Genomic DNA, 22,327 nt, shown 5'->3' with positions numbered 1-22,327 from the left:
TCTGGTTGTTTTTAAGAGCTGATGCTTGAGCTGCTTAAAATCACATATGGATATTGATTTACCTGTAAAAGTTAAGAATGGAATTTGAGCTCAAAGATTTGTGAAAATGCTCAGTTTGTGTACTGATACATACATTACATTTGTGAAAACATCTAAAAGTCCAGGATTTATATTAAACACTTCTTGATTTTTGTAATATCTACCTGTCATATTTCCATTTGATTAATAGATGTCAGAGGGCTTAAATTTTGAGTGCCTGAATTCACTGAATTTAAAACTTCTTACATCAAATGTAATTGAACTGAATGTAGCCAACAGTGCATGCTTTTGTAAGTATTGATTAAAAAATATATAAAAACACATATGAACATGCAGATGGGGGCAACATCTTTGTTTTCTGAGAAGACAAATTTTTAAAAAGCTAAGGGGTCTTATAACTTTTTAGTTTCCAACTTATTTGCCCTAAAGTTGAAAGTTTGGCAGCAGCAGATTGACAGCAGCAGAAGAGGAGATCCTGCGCAAGCGCAGGCTCTGGGAGCAGCGGGGTGAGTGCCGGAAGGAGCTGGCTGGAGGCAGAGCAGGGAGGTGCTCAGGCAGGCCAGGATGGCCTCAGGGCACGCGGCTCAGCCAGTGAGAAAGGGCTCACATTTCCTGGAGAGCCCTTGTCTCTGCCCACGGAAAACCCAGACTCCTTCCAACTGGGATGTGCATCTTATATAAAAGTTGTTACTCCCAGAAAGGAAGCCAGTGGATATAGAATTTTTTTGTATGCAGAAATTACTTTACATTTGTTTCTAACTTTATCCTTTTCTTCCCTCGTCTTAGTGTCTAGTAACTTTCTGCAGGTAACACGCACATCTTAGGAGAGAGCTGTATTTCAGTTGCTGTTGGCTCTGATGTGACTTTGTGGTGTCTGAGGTTCTGCCCAGAGCGTGGCGCTCTCTGCTGAGTGTTGCCTGTTGAAGGCCCGTGTGGAAACTTTCCCTGTAAGCTCGTCGACCCCAGCAGTCTTGGTTCAGAAACCTTTGGACTCGCTGAGACTTCACACAGCCTTCTAAATTTTCTTTTCATTTTAGTGTTCCCCATTCATTCAGATGTTTTCCAGAATGTAAGTAAGCTGCTGAATGCAGGGTGGGGGGTGCCCTCCGTTGGCCCTGGGGAGAAGCATCGCTGTTTCTCCGGATGGAGCTTCCCGCCCGCCATGACGTGCTCCAAGATGGAGCGGGTTCTTTGGCAGAAGTAACCATCAAAGGCCCACCTCTCAGCGGCAGGGTGGCTGTGGGTATGCGACCTCACGGCCATGCCGGCCCCTTCCCGTCAATGGCACCAAGGAGAGGAGCAGGGGGAGGCCTGGGATATGTGCTTCCGAGACTGTGTCATCCGTTTGTAACTAGACATGCAGAGATAGTGTTGGAGATAAGCAGGACACAGTGTCTCTCCCTAATAAGCGCAGGCGTGCCCTTGAGAGGGTCAGGTTTCTGTGCGGTTGATCCAGACTCAGCCTGGCTGTGGCAGTGCAGGTGACTGCTGGGCTGTGGCAAGGCTGCACCCATTGTCCATCTGAAATGGCCCCATTCCCAGGCTCGCTGTGCCAGCTGGGTGCCCAGGCCTGACTTCCTGCCAGGACGGAGGCCCCATGTATGTGGGGGACGGGGGGAGGTGGGGGTCCTGCTTTATTGCCGTATCCAATACCACACAGGGTCAGCACTCAGGAAACATGTGCTATGTGGGTCAGCGATTGAGTTCAGAAACCTGGAAAACTCAGCAGTGCAGGCTTCGGGTATGACCTGTCCAGCCCTCGGGCTCTTTCTCTGAATTTCTTTCCATGACATCCTCCTCATCCCAAGGACCCCTGTCCCCGCGTGACTATTGGCAACTTCAGAGCTTCCTCTGCCTCGCCTCCCAGGCCCTGGTGTGGCTGGGGCAGCTAGTGGCTGTGCAGACCCCACAACCAGTAGATCGTAGGTGCCAACGGCTTGGTCCTGGGTTACCTGAGCCAAGGACTCCAGTGCACGGCTGGATCAAAAGGCCTTGGGTTGCAGAGAGGGTGGTTGGATATTGAAGGACAATCTGGAAAGGAGAAAGGGAAATGGGTGTGCTGGATGGGCAACTGGAGAAGTCTGCAGAGCCTGGGACCCGGTGCAGTTGCAGAGCTGGCATGGGGAACCCGGTGACACAGCCAGCGTGCAAGTGGGCAAAGTCAAAGGCTTCAGACCGACATGGAGGGGCTGGTCTAAAACGATCCTCCTTTTCCTTTAATCCTAGCGACTGCTGGCTTACTGGGTGGGGGAATGAGATCTGTGGTGGCGGCGAGGAGAGACAGGGATTTTAATTAAACCCCTCTTTCTGGGAGAGGGGAGTAGCCGTCTCCGTAGAACGGTGAAGCATTGTCATCTCAGGCAGCTCAGGCTGCTGTAACGAAACACCATTGACTGAGTGGCTTATGAACAACAGGAATTTCTCACAGTTCTAGAGGCTGGAAGGCGGGATCAGGGTGCCACACAGGTGGGTTCTGGTGCGGGCCACTTCCTGGTTCATGCACACCTTCTCTCTGACCCAGACACAGTGGGAGGGTGACGGATTTGCTGGGCTCCTTTCTGAGGCACAAACCCCATTCATGGGGCTCCAGCCTTGGGAACTCATCACCTCCCAAAGACCACCTGACAGCATCGCATTGAGGGTGAGGATTTCAACCTGTGTTTTGGGGGACAGGCAGGCAGTTCCTAACCATCACTCTCTTTGTGTATTTCTGACTCAACATTGAGTCTGCATTCGGCTCTCTGCGAGACAGAGCCTGTAAGCATGTCCACATCGGGGGCAAGGTAGCTGCCAGGGGTGCGAGAACAGGGTTTCAATGTCAGTCGGAGCTGCTTTCCTGGCACATGTACTCATAAGCTATCCTGGCAACATTTGCTCTTCACGAAGAGTCGATCAGGCAGTGGGGGCAGCGGGCGTTGTTGCCAGAAGCTTGGAACTGATGGGCAGCAGAGAAGGGGCAGAGGTCACGACCTTGGGGGTTCAGTGCCAGGTGTCTGCCCTGTGTAGGCCTCACACCTGTGACTGTGCAGGGACTGAGCAGACCGGGGCTTGCTGTCCAGTGTGGCTCTCATGCAGATGATTATCGGGGTGTGCTTTCTATATAATGTTCCCTCAACCCCATGCCCACCCCACCAGTTTCTGTGCCTAGCAGAAATCATGCTGCATCTCTTTGATAGGAAGCTCTGAGTTGTCTATCGAGGTGTAGGAATAGCACGATTTGGCTCAAGTCAAAATACTTTGCAGTGAAGATGCATGGAAGAGGATTCTAGGCTTCCATTTGACGTTTTAGACTGCCTGAGTGTTACAGGACTGTCTTGCTTGTTAAAAAGCACCAGATGGGAAAGGGTACTGGTTAATAAAGGAGACTTTTTACATTAGCACAGAGAGGGTAGCTTTTGAGACAAATTCAGCGTAACGTAGGTGTGTGTGTGAGCCGTCAAAGGGACCATCTCTCTGCTGGCGACACATGTTTTCTGGTATTGGTTTTGTTCTGAAAAAGGATGAGTGGCATTCGGTAGAGTCATTCCAAAATTCACCTGGAAGGCGTCCACATGGTACCTTGTTTTCTCCTGACATTCGGGCACCACGAGGAATTATTCTTGTCTTCAGCACAAGCAGGAGACTTTTCCTGAACACCTGCTCCTCTTTGGCATTGTGGGTGTGAAGGGCTCAGAGTGACCCTGTCTTCATGGAGCTTTCAGACACCACGGGGGACAGTGTGGCATGAGTGTCAGGCTCGGGTGGGACAGAGGCTTTCCCCAGAAAACAGCTGTGGATTCCAGAACGGCCCTCGACCCCTCCTCCCTCTGTTCCTCCACGTCATATTTGAATTAAGGCTGTTCTATCATAGCGGGGGTGTCATGTTAACTGGAAGTGTGCTTTTCTTCTGGGCAGCAAATAAATTAGTGGTATGTTTGCCAAGGACAGCGAGATTTGATTTGATGAATCCAGTGGGGAAAAGGAGAAGGGGCTTGGCTGGGTGGGGACTGGTTTAAGCACACACCATTCTTGGTGCCATCACTTTCTGCAGCTGAACCCTGCGTACGTGTCCCATTAATCTTGCTAGTCCAGTGTTACTGGGTCCTGGGAGTGGTGCCATCTTGGCTCACTGCAACCTCCGCTTCCTAGGTTCAAGCAGTTCTCTCTGCCTCAGCCTCCTGAGTAGCTGGGATTATAGGTGTGTGCCACCACGCTTGGTTAATTACAAAAATGTTTAATATAGGCAGGATTTTGCCATATTGGCCAGGCTGGTCTCGAACTCCTTACCTCAAGTGATCGGCCCACCTTGGCCTCCTAAAATTCTGAGATTGCAGGCTTGAGCCACTGCGCCCGGCCCGATCCTGACATCTTCTAAAGCTGCCTTCATGAACCAAAAGCCAGTCTATGTTTGAAAATCAGGCTTGAAGAGCCTAGGAGGAGAGGGATATACTTCAGCTAAGTAAGTAACTATGCATATGTTAAAAATATGGGCCAAAACCTACCCCAAATGTTAACTCTTCTGCTTTGTGTTTTGTATCCATTTATGGTTATTCTTTCAGTATTAAGATTTTTAAAGATTCTTTTGATAATTATGGATGAATTACTATTAAAACTGAGCTGCATTTGTAACACTTTAAAGAACTAATTGGATGACATTATTTTTCTCGGACGCATTTTGGATAGTTACATAATTAATGTTTATCTCTTTGCCAGAAATCTTTTTTTTTTTTCCCCAGAACAGAAACCTGAAAAGAAACATTCCTTTGCAGTAAGTGCTATTTCACTGTGTGACAATCAATTTTTGAATGTGAGAACACGATCGTGTATTTTTGGGATAATTCTTGCTTAATAGTGATAATGCTAAGTGTTGAAATTATGGAACAATTTGTTTCTTTGAAAATTACTATTCTCCTGCTCACCAGGTGGGAGCTGATGAGAACGTGGATGTAAAAATTAAATTATATTTAGCTTGTATAAAATAAGTTAAAAAAAAAAACTTTTTTGTTTTGTGCTACTACTGAAGTTGCTTAGCTGTGGAAATGAGGTTATTGCAGGCACCTAGAATTGTATCTCCTTCACTTCCATGATGGGAAGAAATTCTCCAACAAGCACAGGAATCTGACTTTCTGATACTGAGACTCCTAGGCATGAAGTCCCATGGAAGGGGTGGTGATTACGTGAGTGTTGGCGTTGATGTGGGCACCCTCCAAGCCGGACGCGGGAGTAGGGATAGGTGAGCGTTGGCATTGATGTGGGCGTCCTCCAAGCCGGACGCGGGAGTAGGGATAGGTGAGCGTTGGCGTTGATGTGGGCGTCCTCCAAGCCAAGAGCAGGGAAGGGCAGAAAGAACAGGCCCCTCAGGAGCCATGAGAAAATAAAGTGTTGGCAGCAGTGGTAAGGGTTGGTGTCAGGGGCCAGGAAGAGGTGGCGAAGGGGGCATGTGCCTCAAGGCAGCCCTGGAACCCACGGTCCCTGCGGTCCCTGCAGTGAGGTCTGGTCTGCAGGGGATGTGAACGGCCACACGGGGAGGCCCACAGACAGCCTGGACTTGGCTGCCTCAGAACTCTGGTGGACGTTGCAAATAGCCCCACAGGGTTGCAGTGCACATTCCTCGGACAGAAAGAAGATGCTTGGAACTGTTCCAGGCACGAAGCCAGTGCCCTGTGAATAGTGGCCGCTGCTGTCGTGACTGAGTGCCATCCAACTGGGGCCATTTGCTCTGCTCAGTTCACTTAATTGGGCCAGGAATGGGGTTGCCCTGCCTTCAACAACCTTGACGCATTGAACGAGGACTCAGTTGATAATATACTCTGTAAATACGCTCTCTCGGCTAGAGTGAGCAAAGCCCAGGGAGCGGGTGGTTCTTCAGTATTAGACAGGTGTTTGTGGCAGGGCCAGCTGTGCGGCTGCCAGAGCGAATGTGACCAGGAAGCCTCTCCCCCCGGAGGTGGCCAGCATTCCTGTTAAACGTGGCGTAGGCAGAAGGTGGGCGCTGCTGGGGAACTTGCTCATGTTCCTGTTTTCTGATTGGAAATTCAAGGTTTCTGCACATCCTACATCGAAGTTGTACATTGCTAAGACTGTACACATTTCAACACTTGTGTTTTTTTTTCTGCTTTTCGGATCTATACAACCTGGCATTTGGCCGTGGCTTCCAGGACAGGCTGGATGCAGAGTGAAGTCCTCTCTGCACTGTCGATGTTTGCAGATGTCTTTTTGTATAAACTTTTTCTTGAGACTTTCAATTGCCATGCACATAACTCTACCAGTTACAATCGTGAGCTAACAGGGGTTTTTGGTTTTACTTGGATGAATGTTTAACATTTGTATGCTAGATTTGGGGGTGGAGGTCATTTATCTGCTTTTCATTTCCTCCTTGGTTATACTTAGTGACTTTCAGGTAAAGTGTGGAAGGCGTGGTACAGTGTGAATTGCAGGTCGCACTGTGGTGCAGTGGACGAGAGACGCGGGCTGCAGTGGTGTGCACAGTGCATGAGAGAAAAGAGACTTCCATCCTCAAGGGAAACACACAACAATTTAAAAAACTGATGATCTAGCTTACATGAGGTCCAACAAATTCAGTTTGCAAAGTTTAACTTCTAAGTTAATTTAGTAATTTTTCCCCTAAGTCATTAAGTTAGTAGCTTATGTTCAAATATATTTTTTTGTCTAAAGCAAGTCATAAATTCTAAAATGAATGACTAAAGATGTAATAATTTAGGCATACAGCACCTGAAGAGAAAATTGACAGTATGCTAAAATATTGGATACAGATGCTTAAAAAATATAATGTAGCATTCTTCCAATGCATGTGCTTTTAGCATGTAACTTGGTGAGTGGTTTTGAGCTATGTTTGTAGGAATGTGTATCTTTGAATACTTCAGGGCACCACTGCAGATGTGTGCGTGAGATGTGTAAATACTGAATGTTCTTCTCCCTTCCCTTAAATGAAAAGCATTAGCTCTCTTTTTTGTATTTTTATTTTATTTTTATTTTTGGAAGTAGACTCTTGCTCTTGTTGCCCAGGCTGGCATGCAGTGGTGCAATCTCGGCCCACTGCAACTTCTGCTTCCAGGGTTGAAGTGATTCTCCTGTCTCAGCCTCCTGAGTAGCTAAGATTACAGGCACCCACTACCATGCCCGGCTAATTTTTGTGTTTTTATTAGAGATGGGGTTTTGCCATATTGGCCAGGTTGGTCTCAAACTCCTGACCTCAGCTGTGATCTGCCCACCTCGACCTCCCAAAATGCTGAGATTACAGGCGTGCACCACCGTGCCCAGCCAGTTCCCTTCTGTACTGATTTATACAGTTTTTGCTTTTTTTTTGAGAAGTGGTCTCACTCTGTCGCCCAAACTGGAGTGCAGTGACGCAAACCTTGGCTGACTACAGCCTTTACCTCCTGGGCTCAGGTGATCCTCCCATCTCAGCTTCCTGAGTAGCTGGGAATAGACACATGTCACCACGCCCAGCTAATCCTTTTTTTTTTTTTTTTTTTTTTTTTTTTTTTTTTTTGTAATTTTAGTAGAGACAGGGTTTTGCCATGTTTTCCAGGCTGGTCTCAAACTCCTGGGCTCAAGCGATCTGCCTGCCTCGGCCTCCCAAACTGCTGACATTACAGGCGTGAGCACCACATCTGGCAGTTTTTTTTTTTTTTTGGTCCTTCCAGGATTAGAAGTCGATTTTCAGAAAACCCTTCACACTTGCAAACTTAATTTTCCATAATAATATGCCTCTAGGATAAAAACAAGACAGAAACAAAGAAGTATGTGTGGACTGCAGTTAAAAATTTTCAACACAACATAGCTTACGAGAGGTGACATTTACAAAGAGCAGGAGGGCCCGTTCAGTGCCTTCCAGGCATTGGCAATGGCGGTCTGTGGGCGACCCTAAAGTGTGCAGCGTCCTGAGATGTGATCGTGGTGCTCACGCTTTTACCGAGGGCCTCGCAGGAGTACCGGAGGCGGCTCTTCTGCAGGCGGCCAGCCAGGCGGCAGCTGCTGGAGAAGGAACAAACGGTAGAAGACAGACGTACACGATGTTATTGTGGCAGAGAGGTTAAAAGCAGGCTCACTTTGTTCTTCAAGTTTTAAATAACTAATAATGAAGTCCTTAAATATGTATTGCGTTTCTGGATTTTACAGCAGTTGTGGGTGTGTCTGTCTCTCTAGCTCCCGTTTGGGTGCTCCCTGTGAAGAGATCTCAGAGATGCCACCTTTCTTTGTTGAGGTGACAGTGTCTGGAGAGCTGTGAACCCCGCGGTGAGGGGCGGGTGACTGACCTGGGGGGAGGCTGGGTCAGCGTGGGGATCCACCCCCACTCCACCTTCCTGTAGGGAATCCAGTTGTAAGTCTTTATGATATGGGTAAAAGGAACCTGGAAGAGGTGTTATTTTTTAAGAAGTAAGTGCCATGCTCTTTTTTCCTCATTCTTCTCCGTGTTTAAGCAGCATTGAAGGATAAGGCACTACTAGCATGTTTGTTTGGAAACGATCTTGTTGGTTATTTTACATTGAATATGATACTAAGGTTGCCTGGTAACAGAAGTTTCCCTTAACAACATGGAACTCTGTTGAATCTATTGTCCCATTGGCTAAGCCTTCTGAAGTCAGTGCGGTGGCAGCTGAAGAGGCCGCTTCCCCTTGGAGGAAGCCCCTGGATTGGCAAGAGGCAAGGCCCTTGACTGAGGGAGTGAGGCCAGTTTGCAGGGACCCCACATGGCACCTGCGGCTCTCTCCTGCCCCCTGCTGGCTGGCCAAGCAGCTTCGCGACAGTGTGCTCAGTGTGAATGTTCACTGGGCAGGCCAAGGCTTTTGTTCCAGAAACACTGACTTCAGAAACGGCCGGCCGTGTGTGTGGAGCATGGCTTACGTGTGTCTTAAACCTCTTGAACAAAGCAAGTTGATGTTTCAAATGCAAGAAACATCATTTCCTCCCATTGCTTTCTTTCATTTATTTTAGCAGTGTGTTTCTTCTGTGTTAAGAATGAGCCAGATTTCCCCCTCACCCTTTTCTAGCTTGGCTTTATGTCAGTCACACTGGCCAGAACAGGGTAAATTTTTTAGCTTCTCTGCCTTAGGAAGAACCTGTCTTTATTGATTAAAAGTGAGAGGATATATCCAGTCCTTGGGGTCGTGTTTCTATCCCTGCTAGACTAGGGGAGTGGTGAGCACCATTTCTCTGGAGACTGCCTCTCCCGCCTGCGTTGAGTAGCGAGGCCGCAGGGTCAGCTGTGGGAGCCTGCAGGAAGGGGTTTGAGTGCCTGGTACGTACGAGCTCTGGGACAGAGGCGTGCCCACTGGGGGCCACTGCCTGGAACCACAGCCTTCCTGGTGAGACGAGAGGTTCTGAAGAGAGCCGAGATCATGCCCTCCTGGGCAGGCAGTTTCACCAATATGTGCTTTGGAAGGAGTGGATTCTGCCAGTCATGGGCGTGGTGCTGACACCCTCATGGTGGCCCCCTCCGGTCCCTGATAAGCTGACCCAGAGAGGGTCCTCATCTGCAAATGGGACAGTGGCCCCCTTGGCACATGGGGTTACATCAGTGACTTGGCCGCCTGGTGCCTCCTGGAGAGCAGCCGCTGGCCTTTACCTTAGATGTTCACGTCCAAACCAGCTCCAGAGTTTGCATGAAAACTCCCAGCCCTGTTGGAGACTCCTTAGTTCAGCTTGGCACAGAACCTCGGAAAACAGCAGTTCTGTTCCGGGTTCTTCCTTCAGAACTGAGTTCCAGTGCAGGGAAGGGAGCAGAGGGGCCGTGAGGTCAGCTGCAGCCTCCTGTGCCTCCCACTCGAGCTGAGGGCCATCTCTCTCCTGGGCTTCTCCCTGTCGTGTTCCCTGGTGCTCTACTGGCTTTGCAGAGGTTGGCAACGGCTCGTTCCATGGACTTCCTTGGGCCCCGCGCTTGACTCCTGTTCACTGAATGTCGTTAGGGTCCGGCCATCGCTGGCTTTGCTCTCCTTTAGCAGTTTCTAGATGTCCAGGCTTGAAACACTGCAGGCAGGCAGGGCCATGCTTGGGATCAGCCTTCTTCTTGTCAGTACTACTTTGACTAATTGCCTGAGGCACCGCCGGAGGGACTTGCTATTTTTAGAAGCTAATTCAGGTTTAAGACACCATCTAGGTAATGAGAGAGTTCAGGAAAGCTGTATCTGAGCTCCAGTAAAGGCGGACTCTTCCGTCCCAGCTGTCACTGTGTTTACACTCAGAGGAGCACACGATCGGGGGCGTGGCTCAGGTGTCAGCGCTGCGCTGTTCCACGCACCCACAGCAGCAGCCTGGTGGGACTAGAACTCAGACACGCTCGGGCACAAATCAGCCTCTTGGGAGAGCTGCTTACCTGCAGAATTCTTTTGTCATTAAGTGGTTGATGTCATTCTTTGAATGAGTGACAGTAATTCCCCACCTCAGGGTGGGCTGCGGGGGAGATTCAGTTGGAAAAATAACCCATAAGGCTTTGTGGCTCTGGGGGTCCTGATGCCCCACCCACATTTTCCTTCCCATGCCCGGGATTCTCTAAGACAAAGGGTAAGTCTTAAAGCCTTACGACATCCTAAGTCTTAGATCGCAATTAGAGAGAGAACCCAGTACAGGTGGAACAGTGACACCCTCAGAATTCTGCACTGGCCCTTCAAGAAGGCAGTTGTGGGCTCTTTGGACCCTTGACGGGCTTCTGTCCTCTGTCCTTCCTAAGCACAAAGATGGGAATTCTTCCCATTGCCTGTTTCTCTCCCCATCTCGGCTTCTACACAATGCAAAGTGGCCCGCTAACTAGAGCCCGTGTTCACTTTTGAACACATCAACCAATTATTTTGGGAGGAAAAGAATCTGCCAAAGAAACGAAGTATAGGTTGGAATGGTTTAATGAAGCCTGTATTTATTCAACAAAGTGTGTTTTAAAATTTCATCCGAAGATCTCAAGTGAAAATTTCCCAGTGGGTGTTAAACTTTGGTGCACAGACTCTCATGTGGCCCCCAGTCTCAAGTCCACACCCCCACTTCATGCTTTTACTCTTGGCTGAGTCCCATGGAGGCCGGTTAGGGAATCCTGCAGGATCAGCCCTTGACCAGGATGGCTGGCTGGCTGGAGAATACTGTGCTTATGTCATTCAGAGACAAGCATTTCTTGAGCGCCTGCTGTGGGTGCTTGGCCGGGTCCTGCTGATGGTGCAGTGGTGGAAGTCCAGCCCACAGTTCCTGCCCTCATGGAATTTGTAGCCTAGTGAGGACCGCAAGTCAAATAACCACGAGCTAACTGCAGGGAGAGACTCCAGGGTGATTTCTATGAAGAGAGGACATGGGGTGCCCCGAGAACCCCTGACAGACGAACTTTGCCATTAGAAACCAGGCGGCATTTTCGTGAGAAAATGACATTTCCCTCCTGGTCAGAGCTGAGGAAGGTGCCTGTGTGTGTTCCGTGGCTGCTGTGACCCTGACCACACACCTGGGGCTGGAAAATAATACTCACTGTCACACAGTTCTGGAAGGCAGGAGCCATGGACTGAGGCCAGTGTTTGCTCCAGGAGAGTCCCTCGTGGCCCATTCAGGTGCCCAGAGCTGCGGGCCTTGCCCGCCTTGTTCCCCGGTGCCGCCTCCTCCCATGTAGGTGTGCAGCATCCTGCTCCAGGGCCTCTACACCCCTCATCTGCTGATGCAAGTGGTGGCACTTAGGGCGCACCTGGGTAGTCCTCAGGATTCCTTTATCACCGCATGAGGGAACGTTCTCAGGTTCCAGGCATTAGGACCGGGATTCCTTTGGGGGCTGCTCTCCCGCCCACCACTGTACCTGAATGCACACAGCAGCCAGCATATCCAGAGGCCCCAGGAGGACCTGAGGTTGCTGGATCTAGAGCGGGACCTGGTATCAGAAGCAGGCGGGGCCAGGGATTCCCGAGAAAGTCTTGACGTGTACTTGAAGTGAGCCAAAGGGTTTTGAATGACTGGATCAGATTTATGTTTTTTATAGATGGGTCTCCAGTCTGTGTGAACAGATTGGAGGGTGCCGGGATGGGAGCTGAGGCCCAGGCAGAGGTTTTGCAGAGTCCCAGGAGAGGGTGCTGCAGCCCGGACTCGTGTGTGGGTGGGAAGGTGGCCGATGCATTTCTCTGCTGCTTTTCTCCCCACTGAGCTTGGGTCCTCGTGGAGGGCGGATGGCAGACATTTCACTTGGGGACCTGATGCCTATGCATCCGAAAGACTCCCCAGGCACCTGGGTCTAAGAACCACCGTCTGCCTTTGAGTAGAGTTTCTATAAACGTAACATTCACTGATGAATGGAAGATGGCCACAGATCTAAAATCACAGGGAGCTTTAATGGAAGAAAATAGAAGATCACAGCTGTTCCCATGGACTAAGCTGGTAGGTGAGAGCCCCCTAACTTCTCAGCTCACACCTAACGGTGTCCGTGTCTGGTGAAAGCTGCTTCAGCAGGGACAGAGAGCAGCGTGGAGTGAGCTGGCTTGTGGGGTCGTCTTTTCAGTCTCCTCTTATGGGTCCTGGGAGAAGGGAGCGGCAGATGGCCAGGCCCCCACCACAGGTCATTGAGGTCATCTCCAGGTGGCTGCCACGGTGGGGTGGGGGGGTTGGGGGCATGTTCACACCCACTCCAAGGGCACATCCCGGCTGCTGTACACCCTTCACCTCTGCGATGCTGGGACCGCATGCTCAGGCGCGGTGGGGGCCCTTGCTGCACTTACTCGTCGGGGAGCTCTGGGATGGTGGGTGCACCCTGGCCCTGGGCTGGAGTGACTGATCTCTGTGACCAGACCTGCGACCACATCAAGCAGTCCGCCAGCGGAACCAAGCGGCGCGTGTTCATCAAGTCCATGGGCGGCTACCGTGGCTACCTGGCCAACATGGGGGGCTCACGGCCGGAGCCGATGCCGCATACATTTTCGAAGAGCCCTTCGACATCAGGGATCTGCAGGTATGTGACGGGGGCTGGCCTAGGGGGACCGTCCCCTTTGGATCCACTCGGTGCTGTGGAGTGAAACATCGTATCTAGGGTGGTTTGCTTTTCGAGGGGGCATGGAGACAGGTACTACAGAACACGCCATGCTTGATGCCCTTCGCATTGCCCAGATGCCTCTCCCATGTGTCAGGTGAAGGCGGACGTGCCTGGTTGAGGACACCTTCTAGTCTCTTGTGTGAAACACGAGCTTGTTTTTTTGATGTAGTCTGTTGTGTAGTTAATGTTTTCTCACTTCTGTCACAAACGATTTGAGCGCCTCCGCTAACAATCACCACCCACGTCTGCAACTGGCTCTGAAGCTTGCTGCAGCTTCTTTTAAATCTTGAGGCCTCTGATGCTGCGTCTGCCTCTAAACTGACACACACACGGCCGTGGTTTTTTGGCATCTGTGGCTCTTTTAGGGAAGAGTGTCACCGAGCCTGGGGTCTGCCCCTGCTTGGATGGCACAGCAGAATCCAGGCCTGGACCCTGCAGTGTTCAGTTAAACTCCATGCAGGATGACAGGCCTTGGCAGATAAAATGCAACTTGAACAATTGTCTTTAGTTAGTTATATAAATAAATATATAATGTTATATATTGCTCTGCAACCCAGGTTGGAATGCAGTGGCATGATCCCGGCTCGCTACAACCTCCGATTCCCAGGTTCCAACAATTCTCCTGCCTCAGACTCCCGAGTAGTTGGGATTACAGGCACGTGCCACCATGCCCAGATAATTTTTGTATTTTTAATAGAGATGGGGTTTCACCTTGTTGGTCAGGCTGGTCTCGAACTCCTGACCTCGTGATCTGCCCATCTTGGCCTTCCAAAGTGCTGGGATTACAGGCGTGAGCCACTGTACCCGGCACCATTGTCTTTTAAAAGGTTAGGATGTTACTTGTTTCTGGGCCAAGTAGATCAAGTAAAAAGGGCCTTGGCGTTGTCACTAATTATGTGACATGTGAATCACGAATTTCTTCACTATGTCATATTAAATACTTGTGGAGTCATTCACTTCATCATGATGTTTCTGTCAGCGGTGGGTCCCATAAGATGATATTGGAGCTGCCCCAAACAGGTGCACTGTTATTTATCTTTTATAGAAAGATTATATATATTAAAAAACATATGTTATATACATATATATATATTTTTAACTGTGCTTTTCTACATCTAGACATGTTTAGATACACAATTGCCTGCAGTATTCAACAGTCTCAGACATTTAGGTTTGTAGTCAGGAACAACAGATATGTGGCAGGCCCTGCCTCCTGGGTTTGTGAGAGTTCACTGTAGGATGTTTGCACAAGGCTCAAGTCACCTAGCAATGCATTTCTCAGAACATATCCCCCTGTTATGTGACTCATGACCGTATTTCAGAAATCTGTCCAAAGATCCTGCCTCACCAGCATTCAACCTGGCAAGAGCTTCAGAAGAGAAATTATGATTTGTTGTTGTTGTTGTTGAGATGGACGCTTGCTCTGTCACCCAGGCTGGAGTGCAGTGGCACAATCTCAGCTCACTGCAACTTCAGCCTCCTGGCTTCAAGTGATTCTCCTGCCTCAGCCTCCCAAGTAGGTGGGACTACAGCACCTGCCACCATGCCCGGCTAATTTTTGTATTTTTAGTAGAGACGGGGTTTCACCATGTTGGCCAGGCTGGTCTCAAACTCTTGACCTCAGGCAATCTACCCGCCTTGGCCTCCTAAAGAGCTGGGATTACAGGCGTGAGCGACTGCGCCCAGGCTCCTACTTTGTGAAATTCTGCCACTGTGCCCAGTGACAGATTGATTAGATGTAAAAATCTCCATTTTCTTAGGATGAGTCATTAGAGAATTACCTCCCTCTTGTAATCCTCCCAGGATGATCTGATATAGGATGTTACCCTTTTCTAAGACAATCTGTTCCTTAAGAAATCTGTGTGTCGATGAGAGTTTACAAAATTCTCTGATCAGACACTGTTCATCAGGCCGTCATAGGAGATTCCATTGAAAGGCCACAGGTCGCTCTTTTCCTCTGAGAGCGCCGAGAGAACATCGTCATGAAAATAAGGAGCAATAGAGCCATGAATGAGCACTAGGCCAGTCACGGAATTATCATCTTCAGAGGGACCCTGTTGATTCCGGAAGGCGTTTCTAGTGGCCGCTGTGAGGGCTGCTCACATCAGTGCCCTGTGCTCAGCATTCATTGCTGCAGACGTGCTCTCGCCGCCTGGGGAGGCTCCCCGAGACCCAAGCTGTGAGAGCTTGCAGCCTCCTTGGCCACGCTCACCACCACGTGTGGTTGGCACTTCCCGCCCTGCAGGACCTGGCACACAGTAGGTGCTTAGCAGAAGTTTATTGTCTGATTAACAAAATGCTCTTTTCCAGTCCAATGTGGAGCGCCTGACGCAGAAAATGAAGACTACTATCCAGAGGGGCCTTGTGCTCAGGTGAGTGAGAGACCAGGGCTGATGTTATGGTCACCGTAACACTGCGGTTCTTAGATTCTGCTCTGTGACTTTGGGCTGGATGAGTGGTAATTTCTTTGCCGCTGGAGTGCACTATACGCTGAGCAGTTGCAGAACAGAGTCGTGGTGTGTTGCTCTACAGACTTGCCCGCATTTAGACAACTAAAATTTTTGCTTTATAGTCTTACTCTTTTAGATATCTTAAAATCATTTCTCTAATTAGCACCTGATGTTTATGAAGGAAGAAGGAAATAGTCATCCCTCTTAGCCTCAGGGAATGTGTCCCAAGTCTCCAGTGGGTGCCTGAACCTGGGGATAGTACCCGCCCCCTGTATACATGAGGGGGTGGGTACTGATAACCATCTGATAACCAAGGCGGCTACTGAGTGACTCAGGGACAGGAGGCACAGACAGCATGGAGACTTAGGGCACAGGGATGATTTGCGTTCTGGGTGGGAAAGAGCAACACAGCACGAGATTTCATCACTCCCTGTTAGCTGGGCTTAGGTGAAATCGACATCCTGTGTCAGTTTGTTGTGTCACATTATGTGTCGCGTGTGTTGTCACTATACAACAAAACGATCTGCAGTATATGCATACACCCAGTTAGCTGGGAGACATTTTTTTTTTTTTTTTTTGAGACAGAGTCTTGCTCTGTTACCCAGGCTGGAGTGCAGTGGCGCAATCTTGGCTCACTGCAACCTCCACCTCTTCCAGGTTCAAGAGATTGTCCTGCCTCAGCCTTCTGAGTAGATGGGAGTACAGGTGTCCACCACCATGCACAACTAATTTTTGTATTTTCAGTAGAGATGGAGTTTCACTGCGTTGGCCAGGCTGGTCTCAAACTCCTGACCTCAGGTGATTCGCCCACCTCAGCCTCCCAAAGTGGTGGGATTACAGGCGTGATCCCCACCATGCCCAGCCAAATCATCTAAACTTTTAAGTCATGCCAAACATCACCAGCTTTAGGATTCTTTTGTTGGTGAGGTTTGAGTAATGGGGATTTTAAGGGAACTGTCAGCTTTCATGAAAACAGTGACAACCCCACTACTTGGAAATGCTTATTCAAATTAAACACTTCATCGAGTTAAAAACTGGAGCTTCCTAAGATTTAAAATGGATTATCAGACATGTAATATACTTGACACTCACCCCAAATCAGAATGACCTGGAATGAGCTGCATGCAGGCACACACATGTCATGAGCTGAGCCTGGGACACAGCGGTCCAGCATTCCTAACTCACACACACTCCTTCCTCACAACCTCCTATTCTTTATACTTTTAAACCAGAGCCCGTGAATTTATTCCAGAGAGCTGATGAATCCCCTGAAATGATGATGAAATAGGAGGCGTATGTGTGATTTTGTTAAAGAATCCACAACGTTTATCAGATTCTTAAAGCTGCGACCCATCCCCACCCCAGATGAGTTTATGAAATCCTGATTGAAGATTTTAAAATATTGGAGATTGTTAGTTGACTCATTCCATTTATTAAAATCCTCCTCTTACTGGGCAGGGGGAACACTTGACACTTTTGCTTAACAGGCTGAGTTCAGGCTACAGGAAACAGAGATTGTGTTTTTTTCTGTTCCAGCTATCCATAAAGACCTAGAAATAAAAACGTGAATTCTGTGAAATAGAAATCGTCATTTCTATTTAACAACAAAGTGTTACTGTATAACTGATATTTCATATGACTCTAACCACCAACAGGGTGGGGCACCCTCTCCATTTGATAGAAACTTTGGAACCAAAATCTCTGCCAGAGCTATGGAGTGGATCACTGCGAAACTCAAGGAGGCCTGGGGCAGAGGTAAGGGGTCCGCGGAGGGAGGCCGTCTGCCTTGGTGAAAATGCTGTCCTATCGGGGAGAAGTAGGGTATACTGGTTCCTTCTTCAGTCCAGTACTGAGCTGCGTGTGATGTTCTAACTCCTGCTGGTCTCTGAGCGTTGCTATTTAACCAACCTTGGATTCCTGGGATAAGGTCAGCTTGGGCGTGGGTAACATGTTCTCTTTTATCACTGCTAGATTCAACCTGAAGTTCTTTTGTGCAGGCTTTTTGCTCTGGAGATCTTGAGCATCAGCCCGCAGTTTCCCTCACAGTTTAAGTGGGGCCTTCTATTTTTTGGATGTATGTTAGGACAACCTCCTTGCAACTCCATCTGTCAGAACTTCCAGTTTTGAGGAAGATTTGGCTGCTGAATGAATTGTTCATGTTTGTAGAACTATGCATGTTTTTCCTTAAATCAGTTTTGTAAGTTACATATTCTAACAAATCTTTAGATAAACTGAAAAGTTTTAAAAAACATGACATTTTGTATAATACAATTGTTAATTGTTCCAATGTGGCTGGTCCCCACTCATTCCTGAGTGGCTGTTTGTGCCAGCATCTTTCTTGCCCCCACCCCCCTCAGCTTTCTTCAGTCATACCAGGTGTGTGCTTTTTTAGGGCAAACCATTATCACTGCCAATGTGCAACGTAGAAGAATGACAGTCTACAAAAAACAGTGATGTGAACAGTTTCAATTGGTTTGTCTTTTTGAAGAACTGACTGATTCTTTCTACATCGATTTTCTTTTGCTAATTTAGCTATGGATGTTTCTCACTCCTCTGTGTGTGTATTCGTGGGCATCAATTTCTTAAGGTAATTTCCCTATTCCACTATTTAGTGAAAAATTCTCTCCACTGAGAGGAAAAACAAAAGCTGCTTTCCAGGAAGCCATCAGGGCGATCCCACAAGAGCAGAGCTGCCCAGGCCAGGCGCTGGCCACACTGTGCAGTTGTTCTCAGCTGTTCTCGGCCGTTCTTGGCCATTCTCAGCCTCCCCCAGGCTTCCAGGCCAGGTTCAGGATGGTTGCCAGGAATCTCACTTCTCATCTCGCCCCATGATTCTGCTCTCCCACCTGCCCATGTGACAGGGTGTTGTTAATCTTTTTTAAAATCTTTTATAGGAAAAAAATTTACCACCGATGATTCCGTTTGTGTGCTGGGAATAAGCAAAAGAAACCTTATTTTTCAACCTGTGGCAGAGCTGAAGAAGCAAACGGATTTTGAGTAAGTTGGGGTCTTATTGCCTTAGCAAACCCAGCCAACGTGAGTACAGGACAGGAGAATGGCCATTGCTGTTGCTTTCGGCAACTCATTCAGGGGTTTGAGGAACTAGATTTTCTGAAGCTCAGTTAAAAAATACTAGGTCTTGGCCAGGCATGGCGGCTCACACCTATAATCCCAGCACTTTGGGAGGCCTAGGTGGGTGGATCACAAGGTCAAGAGATCAAGACCAGCCTGGCCCACATGGTGAAACCCCATCTCTACTAAAAATACAAAAATTAGCCAGGTGTGGTGGTGTACACCTGTAGTCCCAGCTACTCAGGAGGCTGAGACAGGAGAAATCGCCTGAACCTGGGAGGCAGAGGTTGCAGTGAGCTGAGACTGCACCTCTGCTCTCCAGCCTGGGGACAGAGCGAAACTCTGTCTCAAAAGAACAACAATAAGAAACCACCACTAGGTCTTTGGGAAGAATTTTTAGAAATATAAAAGCAATGGTTTCATTTGACCCTGAAATTGGCTTTATTATCTAGTTGATTCAGCCGACCCTACAAACCCCGTGTTTCTGGCAAGACGGCTCACTGTGCTGGCCGTGGCATCTCCCAGCCTCACTGCTGTCCCCCCATCCCTCCACAGGCACAGGATTCCCAAAGAACAGTGGTGGCTCAAGCTGCGGCCCCTCATGAAGATCCTGGCCAAGTACATGGACAACTATGATGTGTCGGACTCAGGCCAGCTAGAGCACGTGCAGCCCAGCCCTGGAGCGTCTGACCCAGTCCTGCCTGCATGTACCTGCAACCTGGACTCACCGTGGACCATCTGTTTTTGTAACACTTAAGTTATTTATCAGCACTTTCTGAAAGTATTTATTGACATTAATACCTAACAAGCAAGCACCTGTCACCGACCGTGTGCCCCACCAGCTCCAGTGCGTGCTGTCTGGACTGTGTCTCATGCTTTCAGATGTGTGTATTAAACGTTTGCCTACAACTCCAACAGTCCTCCGTTTTAGTTTTTTAAGTAGGAGATTAAAACCTCAATCTATGGGTGGCTACTAATGGTTTTCTCAGCACTTTTGTGGGCAAAGATTATAAAAATATTTTTAGTAGGGATCACTGAACTATGCACAAGTCATAAAAGGAGAACAAAGCCAGTAGTTTACACAGGCCAAGGGGAATGCCATGTTTATTGCCATGTGTCAGTTTCCAACCACAGCAGCAGGCCAGGACCCTGGGCCTTGACCCCAGGCTCCTGCTCTCCTTAGAAAGTAAAAGAGAACACATGAATCTTACCTACTCGGCCTCTTGATTGCAATCCTAGCTGCATGTTAAAACCACCAAGGTGGGGGTTTGAAAAATCTGATAGCCAGTTTCTCGTCCAGTCCAAGCCACGGTCCTTGCTGGGACCTAATTTGGAATTCTCTGATGACTCTTGCCAGAGTAGACATGGGTGCTGGCGTGACGGCCCTGCTGCCCTCGTGGGCCCACCTCCTGTAGGGACAGCGTTTCTGCCTCTTAGCTCTAGGTTGCAGGAGACCACAGCTGTGCCTCAGAAACGGCGGTGGAGAGCTGTGTGGAGGGAGAGGAGACCCCAAAAACAAGCTGTTTGGGAAATCAGAGTCCAACGGCCAAGAAGAGCTGGCGTGGTGGCTCTCCTTTCTGGCTCTGTGAAGACGAAGCGAGCGCTTACTCACCCCAGCCCACCTGCTTCTCAGGACTGCTTCCATCCGGCCGCCCCGTTGAACTTCCGTCTGTTAGGAGGACGCTCCCACAGGGCCTCGGTGTAATCGAGTTTCATGAATCAGCACAGGCAGACACGGGACACCTTTGTGTACCTTTTCATTTTACTTCTGTTTTTTAGTAAAAGCCCTAAATGCTACTTAAGATAATGACTCAAGCAGAGGTTAAATCAGAGTTGCCCTTTATTTTTAGATTCTTAAATATTCTAGAACTAATGAGGTAAAACAAGCCTTTCAGTCAGTAGAAAGTGAAAATTCTACGTGGTGCATCTTTGGCATTTCGTGTATGACTATTTCAATGGACATCTTCCTGGTCGCTCTTAAGATTGACTTGCCAGTCAGTTGGCAACACTTTAAGAATGATATAATATTCTTGGAAAAGCAGTAGCATTTCTGACTTTTCATATTCAGCTCTAGAGGCCTATTGTCTCAGGGGCTCCTGCACAGTTGGGGGCACCAGGGCCGCTCACCTGATGATCCAGGATGGGTCCTTGGCGATTTTGGGATTCTCGGGTCTGAGTATGGCCAGGCCATGCGTGCTCTTCCCAGTGCCGAGGTACCTGAGAGGAAGGCAGGCGAGGTCAGTGAGGACTGGCTTCTACTTCAGTGCCGTTAAGGTCTCCAATCCCGGACGCTGTCTCCCCCACTCCCCGCTCCCCACTCCCCACTCCCCACTCACCTATCGCTCATGGCCAGGAGCTTCTTGTGGCTGATGGTGAAGAGCTGCTCCCTGTGGGCCTGCTTCATCTCATCCGAGAGGCCGTACAAGAAGTGGTCCATTCCTAGAAGACAAACCACAGGCACAGGGGGGCTGCCACCCAGGAGCTCGCACAGTGGGCTATGCCCTCGTGTCCCAGAGGGGACAGGTGCATCTCACTGTTACTTCACATACGTGTTTCAACCACAGGGTCATGTCTAACAGCCCAGAGATCACACCCTGTCCTCTAGCTCCCACGAGCCACGCTGACTCTTACCAAGGCCTGCTTCTGCAGCGTGGATGCATTCAGGACCGCGTGAGGCTGATAATGCTGTGAGCAAAAGTGGCTCTACAGTGTAATGTGGCCAGGCCTGGGCCGTGGTCACGTCATCCTTCCACACGAATGAGCCCAGTCACTGCCGTGGGTTGGCCCCACTGGGCCTCAGGTCAGTAAAACTGAAATGACAGGATGCACTCTTCTCGCCCAGATGTCGGGAAGCGTGTTTCCAAGGCCAATATTTAGGGTGTCAGACGTGGAAATCGTATCACAGGCAAGGACAGAGGCGCCAGAAGCTGGTGCTCCTGCCTGTGCATGAGGGAACTCGGAAAACAGCAATGTCATCTGCGAGGCTGTGGACTGAGATTCTCACTGTTACATTCACAATACCTTTGTATGAAGGAGCGACAGGAGCATCTACGGTTGAGAAGACAAAGTTTGCCTTCGTCAATGTCTTGCTGCGTGAATTTTCCAGATTTTGCCCAGTAAACCTTCCCAAAAGATTGGAGTGTCTCTATTGTTTTGGGGTCCCTAGGAAACCCAGAGAAATAAATAGGCAAGCATTTTACCAAAGGACAAGTTTATGACAAACCTGTGACTTAACAGTTCAACATTTTCTATGGGTTAACAGCTCTATTTTACATCTGATCTAGTCCAAACAGCCCCCTGACAAATTGCTCAATTACTCTCAGTGGAAGTTTAAATCCGATCACATAAGACTTTCAACACGTTCTCCCTCTTAGACAGGGTCTGTCTGCATAAAGTCCTCCCCAGATGATTTAAATCCACCTCTCTGTGACATCAGGAGAGGAAAGATGTGGAGGGTGGGGGCAGGTCAAGATTACGAGGAAATTACAGAAGACTCACGTGGAAAAATCAAGCAAACAAAGGTTTTCCTTTAATCTCCCTTAAGGACACACCCAGGGCAGTACAGGAATCAGTCTGAGGGGGCTGATCCAGACTTCCCTTTGTGTAAATGGAAAGAGCCCAGCCCTCCCTCCACCCTGACTCAGAGCTGCAGAGGGGTTGTGAGCTGCTTCCCCATCCTTGTCTAGAAGAGTGGCTTCCAGCACAGCAAATGGGAGAACTCAGCAGGGTGGCAACGGCTACCGACTTCTCTACCTACGTGCCTGCTTACCTACCTACCTACCTA

The 22,327-nt window shown here is 49.0% G+C and overlaps 1 pseudogene; it reads left to right on the top strand.

The window, feature by feature from the left end:
* The first annotated feature begins 8,018 nt into the window (after positions 1 to 8,018).
* On the top strand, positions 8,019 to 19,458 carry LOC140711309 (ATP-dependent 6-phosphofructokinase, platelet type-like; annotated as a pseudogene).
* Positions 19,459 to 22,327: the final 2,869 nt, after the last annotated feature.

The sequence above is a fragment of the Chlorocebus sabaeus genome, unplaced genomic scaffold (genome assembly GCF_047675955.1).
Source record: "Chlorocebus sabaeus isolate Y175 unplaced genomic scaffold, mChlSab1.0.hap1 unalloc_scaffold_593, whole genome shotgun sequence".
Taxonomy (NCBI): domain Eukaryota; kingdom Metazoa; phylum Chordata; class Mammalia; order Primates; family Cercopithecidae; genus Chlorocebus; species Chlorocebus sabaeus.
Note: the sequence above shows the minus strand (reverse complement) of the source record. Positions and strands in the feature narration are given on the sequence as shown.